Source organism: Trichosurus vulpecula, chromosome 1 (assembly GCF_011100635.1).
Source record: "Trichosurus vulpecula isolate mTriVul1 chromosome 1, mTriVul1.pri, whole genome shotgun sequence".
NCBI lineage: Eukaryota > Metazoa > Chordata > Mammalia > Diprotodontia > Phalangeridae > Trichosurus > Trichosurus vulpecula.
In genome coordinates, this window is record NC_050573.1 from 391,160,922 (window position 1) to 391,179,395 (window position 18,474).

Sequence of the window (18,474 nt, forward strand, 5' to 3'; positions counted from 1 at the left end):
AAGCTGCTAACTCAAACAGTGATTGGCATCACCTTTCTCAGCCTCCCCACTGTTTAAAGGGCTGGAAGTTAGAGAACCAAACTCCTCCCAATGCCTTCCTTTATTGAAGGCAGAAACTGAACCCACAGTTCACTCCACTTTGCTTCTGCCACACTGCCTAGTTTCAACTCCCCAGCACAAGATACCCCATGATGTCCCATCCCACCCATCCCCACTTTTCTGCCTCCTTTCGTGCATTGTCTCTCTCTCTCTTTAAATTGGAAGCTCTTTGAGGGCAGTGACTATTTTTCGTTTTATTAATTGTATGCCCAGTCCTTAGCACAGGGCTAGGAACATAGTAGGCACTTACTGTTTATTGGATTGCATGAGATTATTGGAGTCAGTCAATAAACATTTATCAAGTGCCTACTGCGTTCTAGGTTTTTTCCTTTCTCCTCATGGAAAAAAACATCCAGAATAGGTCAGTGTCTTGCATTACTGAACCTGACTGTCCAGTGATACAATGGCTCTAGAACTCTGAGCAACCCAAAGATCTGTCCTAGAGAAAGAACTGGACTACACATATAGACTCTATCAGTCTTGTAGCCCAGAGGCTGCCATATTTGCTTCTTGCTTCCCTGCATTTTGCAGGGACTCCTGTAATTTGCATCTCTGCCCTGTAGCATCCACTGCCAAGTCCAAGCCAGGAGCCAGAGAGGAGACACATAAGGTTCCTTAGCAGAGTATCATTCCCCTAACTCTCTCCTTTCATATTTGACTTAGTCTTTTAAAAAAATCCCCCACCCCAGCATCAATTGTTATCAGACAACCCTGCCATTCTTTTTCCCTATTTATCCTTCAGATTATGGGGGCAATTGTAGGAGAAAGAAGGGGGTATCATAGTAGCAGGAGCCAAGGCAGCATAACTTTCTTGCAACCTCCTTGGAAACCAGTCTGTACAGATCTCTCCATCCAGTTCTTAGTCACAACAAAGATATCTGTAATCATTTTCTAATCTAACACCCATCTTCTTCTTTCTATTTTTACTTTGTTGTTGTTCAGACCTTTTAGTCATGTCTGACTCTTCATGACCACATTTGGAGTTTTCTTGGCAAAGATACTGGAGTGGTTTGCAATTTTCCTTCTCCAGCTTATTTTATAGATGAGGAAACTGAGGCAAACAGGGTTAAGTGACTTGCTCAGGATCATACAGTTAGTGTCTGAGGCCAGATTTGAACTATGGAAGATAAGTATTTCTAGGCCCAGCATTCTATCCACTGTGCCACCTAGCTACCCTTTCAATTACTGCTACCACCTCCCATGAGGTATAGGGTATGTTCAGGGAAGACTAATACCTCTGGTGTGAGGACTGCCAAGACCTTTCAAGGCTGTTTTCCACCTTTGGTGTCTACCTGATCCACCTAACTCTCGCCTATGTCTCCAAGAAGCTGTAGCATGTACAGTGGGCACACCATGGTAAACCATTTTGGCAAATAGGCTAAACTAGTTTAAGGTAACCAAAGGACTCAAACCCACCAGTGAGTTAGGGGGGTGTCTACCAAGTATGTGAAGTATGTGGAATAATTAGATGAGCAGGCACTGTGGAGTGCTCAGAGCTTGGTTAGACATCGACGATGTCAAGGTTATTCACTACATCTCAAGCCATCACTAGTCATCTTACTTCTGTCCTGGACTGCCACTGGACTGTGGTGGCTCTGGAAGAAAGAGTGAGGCCAATGATTTCATGCAACTCTGCCTCATTTAAATCCAATTTACACACGAATCAAAAGACATCACCCATATCACTTTACCATTTTTACCTAGTTGTGGAAAAAGGCAAATGACAAAGCAGCAGGTATAGTCTTTAACTGTCTTAAGAAGATTCTGACAGATTCCAATCGCCTGGCAGGATAAGGGACCAGACACTGAAGTTCTTTCTCAAACTAAACTGCCAAGCATTTAAACTATTTCAGAGAGTGCAACTCCAATGGTTTGGCCACATTGTTCAAATGCAAAACATATGCTTGCCAAAAAGACTATTTTATGCAGAACTCACACAAGGCAAGCACTCACATGGTAGTCAGAAGCAGTGATACAAGGACATTCTCAAGGTCTCTCTTAAGAACTCTGAAATTGATTGCACAACATGGGAGTCACTGAGTGTATTAGGAGGGCAGAGTTTATAATCTCAAAGAGGATCATATATATGTCTGAAAGGTTCGGAACCGCTGGATATAAGAAACTCTCAAAGTAGGAGGCAGAAGAATCAAAGCATATATTTAGGCTCCACAGTAACCAACCCATGAACCAGCATCCCCACTTTGACGTATTGATCAACAACTTCCAGGCCCAATAAGTATGCCGCACAAGAGTAACCAGGAGGCTACAGAGAAGCATGATGGTGTAAAGCAAAATCATGCTTCCCCCTCTATGGTAAAAAGATTACCCACTGGCCTCAAGTCCTTGTTCAGCTTCCTCCCGTAGGTCAGCTCTGCTACCAGCAGCTCCTGCTTCAGCTTCGCCTGTGGCTGTGGCTGTGGCTGTGCGTGTAGCAGCCTCTGGCTCCAACAGAAGCTGTTTTTAACCATCCGGCTTCTGCGGGGGGGTGTAAGGTACGCCAGGGAAAGCACAGGTTCTTTCAATCTGCTTAAGCAAGGTGAAGGGGTTGACCAGGAAAGTACAGGTTCTTTTGATCAGCTTAAGCAAGGGAAGCAAGGTGAAGGGGCCAACAAGCTTACTCCAGTCCAACATACAAACAGCATTCAGTTCAAGGGAAAAAGCCAAACTAGTCAAGGGCACTTGTTGACTAAGTGCTAAGGAGCCCATTTTTGGTTACCAACACACTCCACCCCTTGTTATAGGATACATAATCTAATCAGCCATGTATCCTAGAACATACATTGTGATCCAATTACAAAGGAAACTAAAACATATCATTCATAATAAAGCAAAACATATCATTTGGTGACATTCCTAAACATTGGTTTACGATTCAAATGTGATCCACCCCTAGGTCCCAGCAAGATAATCTCTTCAATCAATCATCCCCAAAATAATTATTAATAATTCAAATGTCCACCCCTAGATCCTTGTATTCATTACATAGGATCAATAATATCATAACAACAAAACAACATAGCAAGGATAACACAAAATAAGTACATAGAACATTATCATCATTCCCACCCCCCTCGAACGATTGGGGCTCAAAATCTTGGGGTAAAGGGTGAAGGTCTCATTTTCCATAGCTTCTTCTTGCTGAAATTGGATGTAGAGGTGTCCCTGCCCCAAAAAGTCCCATTCCAGAGGTCAGTTCTTTAACACGCTGGCAGGAATTCCAAGAATGCTATATGCTTAGGCAGCCACCAGAAAGTGCAGGGTGCTTAAGCCTAAAGGAAACAGAACTAGCAACAACGTTAGCCAAAACAAAGGACAAAAAGAGTAGGCAAGTATGGACTATTACCCTTCAAATAAAATCATCTCAAGTTTGGTCGAGATTTCAGTTATGCAAAGATCCAACATCAGAGCCAAACTCAGGTGGGAAATGTTTCTTTTCAAAAGGAACATAATGAGGAAGCCAAGAGGATCTCACCCTAGATAGAGACTAAGATTGTCCTCTCAGCCTTTCCCCAGATGTACAAGGAAACACAATGGGAAAACTAAACTAAGAGCATCCCATCCTAGGTAGAGACTAGGATTGTCCTCCCAGCCTTTCCCCAGATGTACAAGTTTTCATCCGTTAATCACACAAGGTCACCTTCCCTCTGAGTGGCTTATGGCATTTACCAGCATCAGCCATACCTGTGGAGTCCGTGAATCTATTATTATAACCCTATTCATGGTAAAATATATGGTTCAGGGGTACGATTTGGTAATTATTTTCCCCTGAATAGACAACTGTTACAGTGTTGTCCTTCCCATGGGCTATAACTTCTGCAGCCTTTGGAATATCATCTGGCTTCTGTTTTACCATACCTTATCTCCCGACTTTATTCTATCAATGGAGCAAGCCCCTTTTGCCCCTCTAGTAGTTATTTTGGGAGGAGGGTCAGTTTTCACAAAGGGTATTTTTTCACAGGGGATGATAATCACTTAAACTATCCTATCATTTCTACAAAATTGTACAGGTTTTTCACCCAAATTCTGGAGTGTCACAACAATTTCTTTTTGATAATTAGAATCTATCACTCCAGCCAATACATGTATTCCTTGAGTTGCTAATCCTGGTTTAGGTAATATCCGTCCAAAATTATTCTTGGGGATTCTCATACATACTCCAGTAGGGGTTTTTCTTATCTCTTTCCTATTCAACCTAAAATTCTCTATACAATGTAAATCATATCCTGCTGAACCAGGTGTTCCTGGACTTGGTAGTGGGACATCTTCCCTCACAGTCCAAAATTCAATGTTTTGGATCTCACATGTTTGCTGTTCTCTAATCTGCAGATTTGGGGTCATCATTCTGGCTAGAGGTGTACTCCCCCCTAAAGGCCTATTATTCAAATTAGGCAAGGCAATAGACAAATTATCCTTCCAATGTCGATACGAATTATTAGAGCTTAATTTTCTCAGCTGTTCTTTCAACAATCCATTCATTCTTTCAATTAGCCCAGATGCTTGTGGGTAATAAGGAATATGATATATCCATTCTATATTATTCAACACACAATATCTTTTCACTTCTTTGCCCTTGAAATGTGACCCATTGTCACTTTGAATCTGCATTGGGGTTCCATAATATAAACTTACAATATCTAGAGTTTTACAGGTGTTTTTCTGAGTTGCATCCTTATAAGGACAAGCCACTAGTACACCTGAATAGGTGTCAACACACATATACATCCTTTATCCTGGGGTAGTGGGCCAATATAATCTATCTGCCAAATTTGGGCTGGAACTTTTCCCCTTGCTATTTCTCCAGTAACTATCCTAGGAAGAGTTCGTTCTTTTTCTAATTGGCATATACAACACTCCTCTGTTATTTGTTTTAACAATGCATGAGAGATACTGATACCTCAATCCTGTGCCCATCAATGGGTGGCCTGGACCCCTAAATGGCCGGCGGTCTGGTGGACCCATCTTGCTAAGGCTGGGTCATCAGTTGGAGTCGGAGTAGGGACAATACATTCAGTAGCAATCTTTGCTAGTCGATCCGCATGTGCATTGTACTCACGTTCTGGTGTGGTCAGGGTCGCGTGAGCATCAACATGAAAAACTGACAGATCTGTAACCAAAGACATGTCCCATATATTTTCCCATAACTCTTTACCCCAAACTTGTTTGCCATGAATCTCCCAATTCTGATTCTTCCATATAGGCATCCACGTAGCTAATCCATTAGCTACCGCCCACGAGTCAGTAAATATATGACACTGTCCTTCTTTCTCTGCTCTGATGGCCTGATGCACTGCCATCAGTTCAGCATATTGGCTACTTCCACCTATCCCAGAACTTTCCAGAGTTCGCTTTGTACAGGGGTTATAGGCTACTGCTTTCCAATGTCTCTTCTGTCCTAAATATTTTGCTGTCCTGTCAGTAAACCAAGCATGTTTCTTCTGTTCTTCATTTAGTCCGTCATATCCATTATTCCATTTCACTGAGGATGGTACCATCTGTTGCTTAGATTCAAGGGGCTTTTCATTCCTCTCAGTATCAATGTTCACCACAGATTCATGTAGAGCAGAAACTCCATTTTTGCCTGCTCTGGACCTATTCTGAATATACCACTTCCATTTGATTATGCTTGCCTCTTGTGCATGTCCAATTCTGTGAGAAGCTGGGGTACTCATTACCCAAGTCATAATTGGAATTCCAGGCCTTAATACCACTTCATGACCCAGAGTTAGTTGCTCAGTTTCTACTAAAGCCCAATATGCAGCTAACAGCTGCTTCTCAAAAGGTGTATACTGCACTCCAGATGAGGGCAGTTTCCTTGACCAAAAGTCTAAAGGTACACTTCAGCTTTGTTGTTTTTGCCACAGACTCCAATTTGCATAGTCATCTTGTACAGTCACTTGTAACTCCACTGGCCCATTTTGCATAGGCCATAAGTCCAGAGCTAATTGGATAGCAGCCTTTGCTTCCTCAAAAGCTCTACTTTGTTCAAGTCCCCAATCAAATTCATATTTCTTTCTGGTGACTTTATACAAGGGTTTTAAAATCTGTCCCAAATGTGGGATGTGGTGTCTCCAATAACCAAATAGCCCTATGAACTTTTGGGCCTCTTTCTTATTGGTAGGAGTGAGAAAATCCTGGATTTTTTGTCGAGCTTGTGGGAGAATTTCTTGCAGTCCTCTATTCCACTGTATTCCCAAGAATTTTACAGTTTGAGCTGGCCCTTGAACCTTCGCGGGGTTGATTTCCCATCCTTTGCTTTTCATATGGTCAATTAATAATGCTAAACTCTCCTCCACTTCCTTTATATTCTTTCCCTGTATCATGATGTCATCTATGTAATGTGTAAGCTGTACACTAGGTAACTTTATTTCATCCAAATGTTCAGCTACAATCCTGTGGCAAATAGTTGGGCTATGAATATATCCTTGCGGCAGGCGTGTAAATGTATACTATCGGCCTTGCCAAGTAAAAGCAAACTGGTTCCATTGCTTGGGGTCTATTGGAATCGTAAAGAAGGCATTGGCTAAATCAATAACTGCATACCAAGTCCCTTCATGTTTTTGTATTCTCTCTATTAAAGTAACCATGTCTGGAACAGCAGCATACAAGGGTGGAGTCACTTTGTTCAGCTGTCTATAATCTACTGTCATCCTCCATGTCCCATCTGACTTTCGGACTGGCCAGACAGGGTTGTTCCATTGAGTAGTTGTAGGGACTAACACTCCTGCCTCAACACATTCTCTTATAGTGTTGGCAATTTCATCTTGCCCACCTGGCACACGATATTGCCTCAAAGTAATTATTTTAGAAGGTTCGGGCAAAGTGATTGGATCCATCTTGATTTTCCCCACTAAGACTGCATTAATGCCCATTTTCCTCACAGCAAATTGGTATTTCTCTTCGGGTAAATTTAAGGTCATACCCTTCCATATGTCTATTCCAATGATGTATTCGGGAATAGGCACAATAACCACACTATATTCTTTCTTGGGCAACTGTCCAGTTTTCATCATTAATTTAACTTGCCTGGCTGATATTTCAGTCCCTCCTAGTCCTGTAATGGTAATAGGAGTTCCATGGCTGAACTTGTCTGGATTTCCATAAATAAGGGTGGCCTTGGCCCCAGTATCTATTAATGCCTCAGTTACCGTACTTGACCCATTTTTCCAATATATGGTCAAGTTAATGTGAGGTCGTGCAATCCAGCCTGTGTATTTCCTTAATTTGGACTGGGGCTCAGCCTGTTCCCTAGTATTCCCTTTCATGTGATTCACTTGGGTATGAAGGTTCAACATCTGTAGCATTTGCAGGAGCAGTTCTTATTTCCCTATCTCTCCTGTTATCAAGTTCTTTATTTTGGTACATTCTGTACAATTCATTGGCTGGAATGCCATCTATCATTTCAAAACCTACCCCTGCTCTCAATAGAGCAGTAAACATTTTTTTCCTTGTTACTCTCTTTTGGTGCCAAGTTTGCTGGTTATTCACCCTTCTCTCTTGAGGAGATCTATCCCTTCCCCAGTCACCTAAGTCATGTAACTGTAAAATCTTATTTATCACTGTTGTAAGACGGCTCCCTACTTCCCCAAGTAATAAATTCAAAATTAGTTGTTTATAAGCAGGGGGAGCTGTCCTAATTATTAAATTCCTATGAGGCAGTCCCATTGGATCATTGTAATATTTGTCTGCAGTTCCTATCATGATAGCAGTCTTCATTACCTCCTCCTTTAGTCTCATGATACAATCTCTAAGTGAATACCAGGATCTGTGCTCAGTGGGCCACATAGAATCAGTAGCATATCTCTTATTGCATCCCACAGCAGCTAATGCCAACAGAGTAGTCCTGCTATCACCATCTCCTTGCTGATGATGTTCCCTAAAAGCTTGTTGAACTAGAGGATCATGGCTGATACCTATGAATCTCATACAGTCTGTCCTATCTACTGATATTCCACTGGCCCCTTGATCACTGAATCTTACCATCCAAGATATTAATGGTTCTCCTATTCTTTGGCTGAATCTACTCAAAATATCTGTGACCTCTTGCGGTGAGAAATCTTCCTGAATTTCCCTTGTAACTGAATCTTCACCTCGGGTTTCTGTCTTCCTCCTTTGTATGGGTCGAGCCCTTGTCTGATCATTTAGCCATCTCCCATTCTCTGTGTGAGGGACGTCCTGAACCCTAGTAGTGTTTTGTGCCTCAGCCCCTAACGTTGTCTCATTTTCCCCCCACTCACTTCCCCTGCCATCATGGCAAGGACGAAGCAGGCAGTCAGGCTCTTTCTGGGCTGGGTTGGAATGGACTCTTGGCTTATTTGGTCTCCTGTTGCTCCTAGCCACATTAATAGAAAAGTTCTCATTTGAGTCAGTTTGTTCTCCTGCTATCTGAGATTCCCCTTCTTGCCATGGGGTAGGAGTGCCCCCATCTCTTTCACTTAATCTCGATCTTTCATATACTAGCCGGTAGGCTGATAACACTATCCAGCTTTGACTAGATAGTGATGCCCCTGACTGAATCCCAACTTCTTGTAAACACCTTTCCAAATCCCTAGGATCTCCTCTCTGTAGCTTTGGTTCCCAGTTTTCACAGGATCCAGCTTTTTTAGCCAATTCTTTTGCTAGGGAGGAATAAAATGGATCCTCCCACCCTGGGATATTCATCTCTTCCTCTAAAGTTCTTCTGCTTCTAAATAGAGATCTTATACCTAGCGATCCCATCCTCGTCGCCAAATGTATTAGGAGGGCAGAGTTTATAATCTCAAAGAGGATCATATATATGTCTGAAAGGTTCGGAACCGCTGGATATAAGAAACTCTCAAAGTAGGAGGCAGAAGAATCAAAGCATACATTTAAGCTCCACAGTAACCAACCCATGAACCAGCATCCCCACTTTGACATATTGATCAAAAGCTTCCAGGCCCAATAAGTATGCCGCACAAGAGTAACCAGGAGGCTACAGAGAAGCATGATGGTGTAAAGCAAAATCATGCTTCCCCCTCTATGGTAAAAAGATTACCCACTGGCCTCAAGTTCTTGTTCAGCTTCCTCCCGTAGGTCAGCTCTGCTACCAGCAGCTCCTGCTTCGGCTTCGGCTGTGGCTGTGGCTGTGGCTGTGGCTGTGGGTGTAGCAGCCTCTGGCTCCAACAGAAGCTGTTTTTAACCATCCAGCTTCTGCGGGGGTGTAAGGTATGCCAGGGAAAGCACAGGTTCTTTCAATCTGCTTAAGCAAGGTGAAGGGGTTGACCAGAAAAGTACAGGTTCTTTTGATCAGCTTAAGCAAGGGAAGCAAGGTGAAGGGGCCAACAAGCTTACTCCAGTCCAACATACAAACAGCATTCAGTTCAGGGGAAAAAGCCAAACTAGTCAAGGGCACTTGTTGACTAAGTGCTAAGGAGCCCATTTTTGGTTACCAACACACTGAGACAGACCACTGCATGGTGTGTCCTCATTAAAGAAGGTGCTATGCTCTATGAGCAAAGCAGAACTGAAGTAGCTCAAAAAAAAATGCAAGATGAGAAATTTAGAGAATCCACCCCAAATGTTCACATGGACTGTTTGTACCACATTTTGGTCTGATCAGCCACAGTCAGACACACTGTAACATGACTCTATCATAGTGATGTTGTTTTGGTCCTCTTCAAAAATGATGGACAACAACCAAGGAACCACCTCTCTAGATCAGATTCTGGATTTCTTATCTGAATTACAATTGCGGTAGACTCCTACTTAATGTCTCTGTCTCCAGGCTATCCTTTCCCTAATAAATCCTAAATACCAGTGGCAGATTAATTTTCCTGAAGTGCTGCTTACAAATCTTTAGTTGTTCTCTATTGTCTACCTAATCATGTCTAAGCTCCTTACCCCATCATTCATGGTCTTCCATGTCTAACTCCCAGGCCTTTCTCCTTGTACTCCCTTGTGCTACTTACTTTATACTCCAGCAAAACAAGCCTACTGACTCTTCCTCCAGGGCAAGCTACACTTACATCGCTTGGCTTTCAATATTTGCTTCATCCTCCAACCTTGACTATTGAAATCCTACCTTTATTTCACAGACTTATACTTCTTCTGATCTCTTATGGCCATATAGATGCATCTCTCTTCTGATGCTTTGTATTAATCTGGGTAGGCCCCACTAAGGTCCCTTCCAACTCTGAGATTCTGTGAAGAATAGTCATCCTCAACTTTTGTGAAGGTAACATTCCTAAAATGGCACAAAATGCAAATGTTGATACATTGAATCTATGTGGAAATAAGTGGGGGTTCTTGTGACCACCAAAAACTGTAATCTTTCACTAGAAATTGCTGAAAATACACTTTTCTTCATGTAATTCTTTATGACAAAATATTAATTCTGATAACATGCACTTTTCCTAACACAGTAGTCATGAAATAATATGTAAAATGCAGTACATGAAATAAAATTGGTAACATGCAAAACATTTTTGGTCACTAGTAATTCCCTAGACTTCTATGACTTTTTATGCTAATATCTCAATTTTTAAAAAAACATTGATTTCAGACAAAACTCACTTTTCATAGCACATCAAATTTCTAGTATCATAAATACTGTATAGCAAATAAAATTCTTAAAACTAACACATTTTTTAACCTGAATCTTATCTTCTGCTAAGTCAGATGATGGTATAAGGGTGTTGTATTGCACAATGTTTATCTAACAACTTTATTTAGAGCCCAAAGGACTTGTACTATGCTTTGGGAGCATAATTGCAACACAAAGCTTATGTTTTAAAGGCAAATAATGAAAATATGAAACAAATGTATAAGGAGTTCTTTATAGCAGCAGAGGGAACAAGACCAGTGAAGTGCCCAGTAGGATACTAGCTGCTAGTATCTCTACTGGGCATAGTCTTGAATGCGCATAATTGCCAACCCAAAAGTGAGAATGAGGTTACTAGCAAATGATTGAAGTAGAGAAACTTAAACAGTGTATGTTGAGAACTGACTGGACTTGTTTAATGAAATGATAGGATCATAACTTTCTAACTAGACTATAACTTGTAGATTAGATTGTCCAACCCGCACATTTCCTTTATACATGGGGCTCTTCTCAAAACCCAGAGAGTTTTCTTGTTAACTATATACATAATAAAGGCAAAAAAGCAAAATAAAGAATTGAGGTAGAGGGGGATGCCTCTAAGTGACTTCACAAAGTGGGCTTTGTTCCTTTTACTTTTTCCTTCCCATTCATTTCATAGGACCATGCACAAAAAAAAATCTTGAGATTAAGAAAATTAGAGGGTCTCAGACTTAGAAATTTTCTGGTGGTTTGTTGAAACAGAAGCCCCTAAAATGTTTATCAGGGGTAACCATTTGGCTTTAAATGAGGATTACAAGGACTTTTTAATCCTAAATCAGGCAGGTATTTGGGACAAAAACGTCACCCTCAATGAGCGGGAAGTGACCATTCCAAAAAAAAAAGTAGACAATGCTTGCAGTCACTACTTAGCTAGCTTTATATTCCAAAAAACCCTGGCAAGCAAGCACAGGACCAGCGGAGCACATCAAAGAACAACCACATAAGAAAAGCAGGAAACAACTCCGGCAAAGACTGCATACCATGGAAAATGGGGAAAGAGCAGGCCTAATGACTTCTCCAAATGACATTATGGAACCTGCAGATTCATAGGTTTAGGATGCATCTCCATGCCTATGCTTGACCCCACATTTTTCTGATGTGTGAGCCTCTCCATACACACTCCCTAACTATGTCTTCTCTTCCCACTAATGATGGGCATATTTATGGGAAAGTCTTTCCTAGATTTAGGAGGAAATGCTCTATTGCTACTTTTCTTATTATCCTATTTCATTATGTCTTTACTTTGAATTGTGTCCTTTGGATGACTAGTAAATGTAAACATTTTAGTGATGGCTCATAAGCTGTGGAGTTTTTTAGGTGGATACCGACCTATGCAGTACTTTGAATCTAAGAGTAACTTTTCTATGAGCCCTATATGCTAGATGGGAGTATCCCAGGTACTAAACACAAGTGAGAGAACTGAGGCCCAGAGAGGTTAAGTGACTGGTCCAAGGTCACATAGGTTGTAAATGGTTGAGCTAGATTTTGAATCCAGGTCTTCTGATTCACAAGTCCACTGCCTTTTCTATCTCACCATAAGGTAATCTAGCTTTAATGTTAAGGATGGATTAGAAAGGAAAGGAAATAGAGGCAAAGAATACATTTTAGAGACAACTGTAATATTCCAAAGCACAAGACTGATAAAAGACAAAACTGGGGTATAAGCAATGGGATTATAAAAGGGATGACTGGGGGAAATACTCCAAAGGAATAATTGATAGGGTGTGGAAATTATTTTGATATGGGGGGCATGGAATTTGAGGAAAGGGGAAGAGGCATAGATAACTCCACAGGTTCAAGCTTAGATTTCTGGTGAAACTATTCATAGAAATAGGGAAGTTAGGAGGAGGACCTGACTTCTAGATATGTTGAGTTTGAGTTGCCAGTGGGACCTCCAATTAGAAATATAAAATGAGGAAACTGGATTAGATGACCTCTAAGCTACCTTCCATCTCCAAATCCTAGGTTCAGAGAATGAGTGGAAATGTATAATTAAGGCTTAAAAGAAAAGTGGGGATTAGAGATACGAATTTGGGAGTCATCTGCATTGAGGTGACAAGCCATGTCAGTGGATAATATCACTTTCGTGGAAAAGAGTGAAAAGAAAGAAGAGGGTTAAAGGGGGAAACTTGAGAAATGCCAACTTTCTTTTGGGGATAGGGGGTGTTAAAAAGAGACAGAAGAGCCTTCATTTAGTAGACAGCATGAGGAGACTGAAAACTAAAAGAAGGCCATTGTATTTGGCAATTGAGAGGTAGGCTAAAGAAGGGTTGATTGATGAAACAAAGTCATTGAAGAAGGAAGAGAAGATGGGATAATTGGTCAACTGAGTGGATTAGCTTTGGAAAGGGATAACATAGTTCTGAAATAGAAAGGATATAAGACACAGAGGATTAAGACAGAAAAAATAGAAGAGAAAGTAGAGAGAATGACATTTTGAGGTGAAGAAGGGAATTGAGATTGAACCAGACGGCTATTTTTTTTCATTAAAATTGAAGGTGAGGTCATTTAATGTGACTGAAGAAAGTGTGGAGAAGTTGGAGGCTAGAACATATGGGGAAAGTTTGACAAAAAGTGAATAAAAGGATTGCTGAGATAGCAATATTTATAATAGTTAATGATTTTATTAGCACCTTATACCCTTTATCTCATTTGGAAGAAAAAAAGATTCACTCAATGCAAGTGGAATCTCTAGGACCAGCTGCCCCTCAACTTCACCAAAATACAAAATGCAAAAGTGAAGATAGCCCCTGCCCTTAAAGAACTTTGATTCTAATAAAAGGAGCCAACTCCTAAAGGGAAATTGTGCCAGGGAGGGGCAGGAAAGTTGCAAGAATAGTGAACAGATCCAAAGGGTAAAAGGGGAGTGGGGGAATAGATTGACATACCACTTCCAGGAGGAATAATATAGCTGATATGATTATGGTTCAAGAATTGGAAGGCACAAGAGAGAGGGAGGAGGAGGTGGGGAAAATAAAGAGAAGAAAAGGAAGGGTGCAAAATATCTTGGTGGCAAGACATTTGATAAGACGATGGCTAGAGAGTCAAGCATAGCTGGATTCAGGCCTAGATGTTGTAGACAATCGAGGTAAGCAGGAGTCCCAGGGCAGTTGCTTTGGGTGTGAAAAGATTAAGTCCACTGGTGAATGCTTTCTGGTCTGGGCAACAAGGCAGCTGGTCATATAGATAGTATGTATTAAAGATGGAACTCAAACCCAAGTATTTCTAACTCTAAGGCCAGCTACTTAGCCACTATACCATGGCACTCATTTTTAAATGCCACTCATAACATGTAAGTATTCATTTAATGATAAGTCTCAGAATTACAAAACTCACAGAATTTGAGAACTGGAAGGAATCCCAGCAATTGTCTAGTTCAGGAGTGGAGAAGCTGTGGCCTCAAGGCCACATATGGCTCCATAGGTCCTCAAGTGCAGCCTTTTGACTGAATCCAAACTTCACAGAACAAATCCTTATATTAAGGGGAAATAGCCTCTAGTTCAACCCATACGTGAAAGAAATGCCAACTATGACATACCCAATAAGTGGTTATAGGGCCTCTCCTGGAATCTAGTCATCTCTGGAGATAGCCTATTCCAATCTTGGACAGTTCCAATTATTATGAAGTTTTTCCTGACATCAAGCCAAAGTTTTCTTCTTTCTAAATTGCACTGACTGCTTCTGGTTTGACCCCCCTCTGGGGCCAAACAGAATTAGTTCAACCCTTCTTCCACATTACAATCCTTCAAATACTTTAAAGGTTGCTATACAGTCCAGTGAAGGTTCAGAGCTTTCTGTGACTGCTGATACCAAGAAGCCATAATCTTGCCCAAGAAGAACCTCTCTCTATGACTGTGTCAATCACTTTCCTGCATAAATAGAGAACTTGCAACTAATCTAGTTTTCTGTAATTGGCTAAATTGGGTATTAAGCATTTCCCTTCTTTCTCCACGTGCCTAGCTCTACTCAACCCTAAAAGAAGGGAGAAGGATGGCAATTAACCAGTGAGAGTAGACAAAGGAACCACATTAGTCCATTTCATGAGTGAATCTGGGCCTGGCTGAGAATTGCCTGCATCTATGTAATTTGCAGATGATTTATTCTCCATTTATATTGGCTTAATCCAACTTGAAGCTTGCCATCTGTCACTGGGTGCTCACATGTAGGGTTGGTCCTCTATTTTTTCCTCAATAAAATCAGGGGAGTTGTAGGTGTTAAATGTAGGTATTAAAGCTCCATGCCTTCAATGGTTGTTAACATCCAGAATGTGTCTAATTTGTAAAGTTCATCAATTTGTTTTCTTCCAATAATGGGCCATTTTCTAGAAGTAAAACAAGGGGTCCCTATCTACTTACACCTTACTTTACCAAAGGAAGAGAAGTACAACTTATCAGAATAACATCATTGATAACACCATGAAACCATAATTTTATCAGTTAGGGACAATGAAGGCCCCAGCCTTAGTAGACAGTTCCTAGAGAGTTGCCTGAGGCTCGGAGGGATGAAGCGGCTTCCATAGTCATGAAGTTCACAAGGGTTAGAAGGGGAACTTAAATTCAGGTCTTCTTACTGCAAATCCAAAAATGTCTCCATCCCCTACATAATGGTGCCTCTCACTAACACTATTCCTTAAAGAAATCAAATAGAAACTCTGGTTAAGACTTTGCATAGCCCTCCCTCACTTAAATCAAATTCACTAGCATGTCATGGCATCACCTCCCTGATGTCATGGTCCTCTTTGAGAATGAAGGACAAACAACAACCTGTTAAAGACCTTAGCTTGAAAAGTTCAAGGTCACCCAATGCATCCTTTGTCATCTCCAGTTGTCCTGATCTACATCTGGCCACTGGGCCCAGATGGCTCTGGAGGAAAAAGTGAGGCTGTGACTTTGCCCAGCCCTCCCTCACTTAAATACAATTCACTTGCATGTCATGGCATCACCTCCCCAAAGGACAAACAGTAATATGTCAGACCTTCTATAGATAACATTATCTGGTAAAGAAGATAAGTTATCACCAAGTTTTTTAAAAAGACAGAACCATCCCATGGGTCAAAGGCATGAATTGAAAACCAACATGTCATACTGTATTTCAAGACCCAGTCATGTGGCTCATGGCATAAGTGGGCTTTTTGTTGTCATTAGGAGTTTTCCTCCCCCTGACTGTTCAGAAGTTTCAGATGAGATTTTTCTGATGTTTTTAATGAAAGATGGTATTTGCTTACCCATCATAGAAGATATTTCCTCGGCAGGAATGCTGTCGAACATGTTGCATTCACAACATGACACGCAGTCTAAAAATCACAGAGAGACTAATTACTGGAAGAAAATTACACCAAAAGACCTATTTCCTCATGATGAAAATGACAGCCTAGTGCCCTGTTACCTGGCCTGATTGGGCAGGATCGCCTGTGAAACATTGTTCTATTACATTACATTCTAGGCTACCATAAAGCAATGAGACACTTCAGTGCCAGTAGCAGCATGGTGAGAAATCAAGGTGAGCTGTCAGTTAGGAAGGCATAATTATAAGTCTCATTTCTACTATTTATGATTGTGACAATAACCAGGGTTTACCTGAATTTTTATATGAGGGACAGAGGCCCAGAGTGTAATTGCAGACTTGAAGAGTCAGGTCACTATATCTGTGTGGTTCTTTTCTTCTCCTTTTATCCTATGCTTTTATTTTTCTTCCTAAGGAGAGGCAGCATGGTGGAGTATAGAGAGACCTAGCCTTGGAGCCTGGATGACCTGGGTTCAAATCTCAGCCCTCAGGCATATTGGTTGTATGGCTTAAGTCCCTGAACCTCTCAGTGCTCCACACAAATCTCAAAGATGCAGTACTGTTGCCAGTCTTCATTATTAAAGGGATTTCACTTACCTGCGGGCTCCCTATGCTAATGATGTCAAAGATCTAAGAAAAAAAATTTTTTTCACAGAATTTGAGAGTTGAAAAGAGCCTCAAAAGTCAATTAGCTCCATGCTAATTGATTAAAGCATACCAAAAGGACAGCTAGGTGGCACAGTAGATGGAGTACTGGGCCTGGAGTCAGAAAGATCTGAATTCAAACTAGGATTCAGAAACTTTAGCTGTGTGACCCTAGGCAAGTCACTTAACCTCAATTTTCCTCAGTTCCTCATCGGTAAAATAGGGTCACCCTGAAGAAGGAAATGGAAAACCACTCCAGATCCTTGCCAAAAATAACTTCATTGACATAGTCCATGGGGTCATGAATTTGGACTTTGCTGAAAGACCGAACAACTACTATGGAATATAATACCATAAGAATGACAATATTGGGTTTTTTTAATTTAAAAAAATAACAATAGTATAAAATAACTTCATAAGGTTAGAGAGATGCTTTCTTAGAGAATGGAGTGGCAATGTATTGATACAGAGCTCTATACTAGGAGGTATCATCTTATGAGAGAGGAAATGTACAACCCAAGTAAGAATAGTTACTCACAATAATGCTCCCCGAAAAGTACATCTTTTTAAGTGAAGATTGAGGGGTAGAAGACATGACGCCTCCTCCTATTGTGAGCATAATAATTATTTATGTTATTACTCTAATTATTAATGATATATTATTATAGTATTAAATATTACTATTATTAACCTAGTAATAATTACCATTCTAACAACAACAATAATAACAGCTAGCGTTTACATAGTGCTTCAAGGTCTGAAAGGTGCTTTATAAATATCACCTCATTTTATCCTAACAAACCTGTGAAATAGGGACTATTATTATCCCCATTCTACAGATGAGGAAATTGAGGCTGAGAGAGATGAAGTGTCTTGTCCAGGGTAACACAGCTAATAAGTGGCTAGTGGGAGGTAGAATGCAAGCTTTCAACCCCTTGCTTGGAAATCTCTAAACCTGTGTTGGGATTCTGCCCAAAGTCCCTCAGTTAGTAAATAGTACAGGCAGGATATGAAGACAGATCTTTCTGGACTCCAAAGAGTATGGATCAATTTCCACTAAATCAAATATCTTTTGAGTGAATTCAGAAACTTTATCTACCATAAGACTCTCCATTTTCCCTCCCAACTATCTTTGAGAGATACATAGTATATGCACATGTATGTGTGTTTGTATGTATAGGCATATATATGTGTGTATGTATTTATATGTGTATTTATATAATGTGTATATGTATATGTGCATGTATATTTATATATAGTATACATGTATGTATATATGTATGTATGCATGTATATGTATATGTGTATATATGTATGTATGTACAGACATACATATGTGGGTATATGTATGTATATATATGTGTATAAAACTTTTTAATAAGTCTGCATTATTTTGATTACAGAAATTTGGGGAGTACTAAAATCAGCATGTCCCTGAGTTGACTCATTTGCCCTGGGACACTAAACAGTTGTATTTGGGTTGGTCACCTAAGAAACCCAACAAAACTCTTTGAAGAGAAAGATGGTTGGAGTGAATCTACACAGGAAATTCAAGATGACATGTTAAGCAGTTCTCAATTTCACTATATATTCCCAAGGAGTCCATATAGTATCTAATGAAATATTATAGGCATAAAGGTGCTTCATAAATGTTTTTTAAAGAGAGGATAAAGAGGAGTGGGAGCCAAAGAATCTCATTCCTTCTAAATAGTTGAAGTGAATAATTTCACTCAAAACATCCCCTGAAGTGGAGAGATACTTCAGTAAAAGATCAGCTTGGGGGCTTGAATTATTTTCAAATTTCAACTTTTCCCTTTGTTTTGTCAGCATGGCTTCAGCATTTCTTTCTT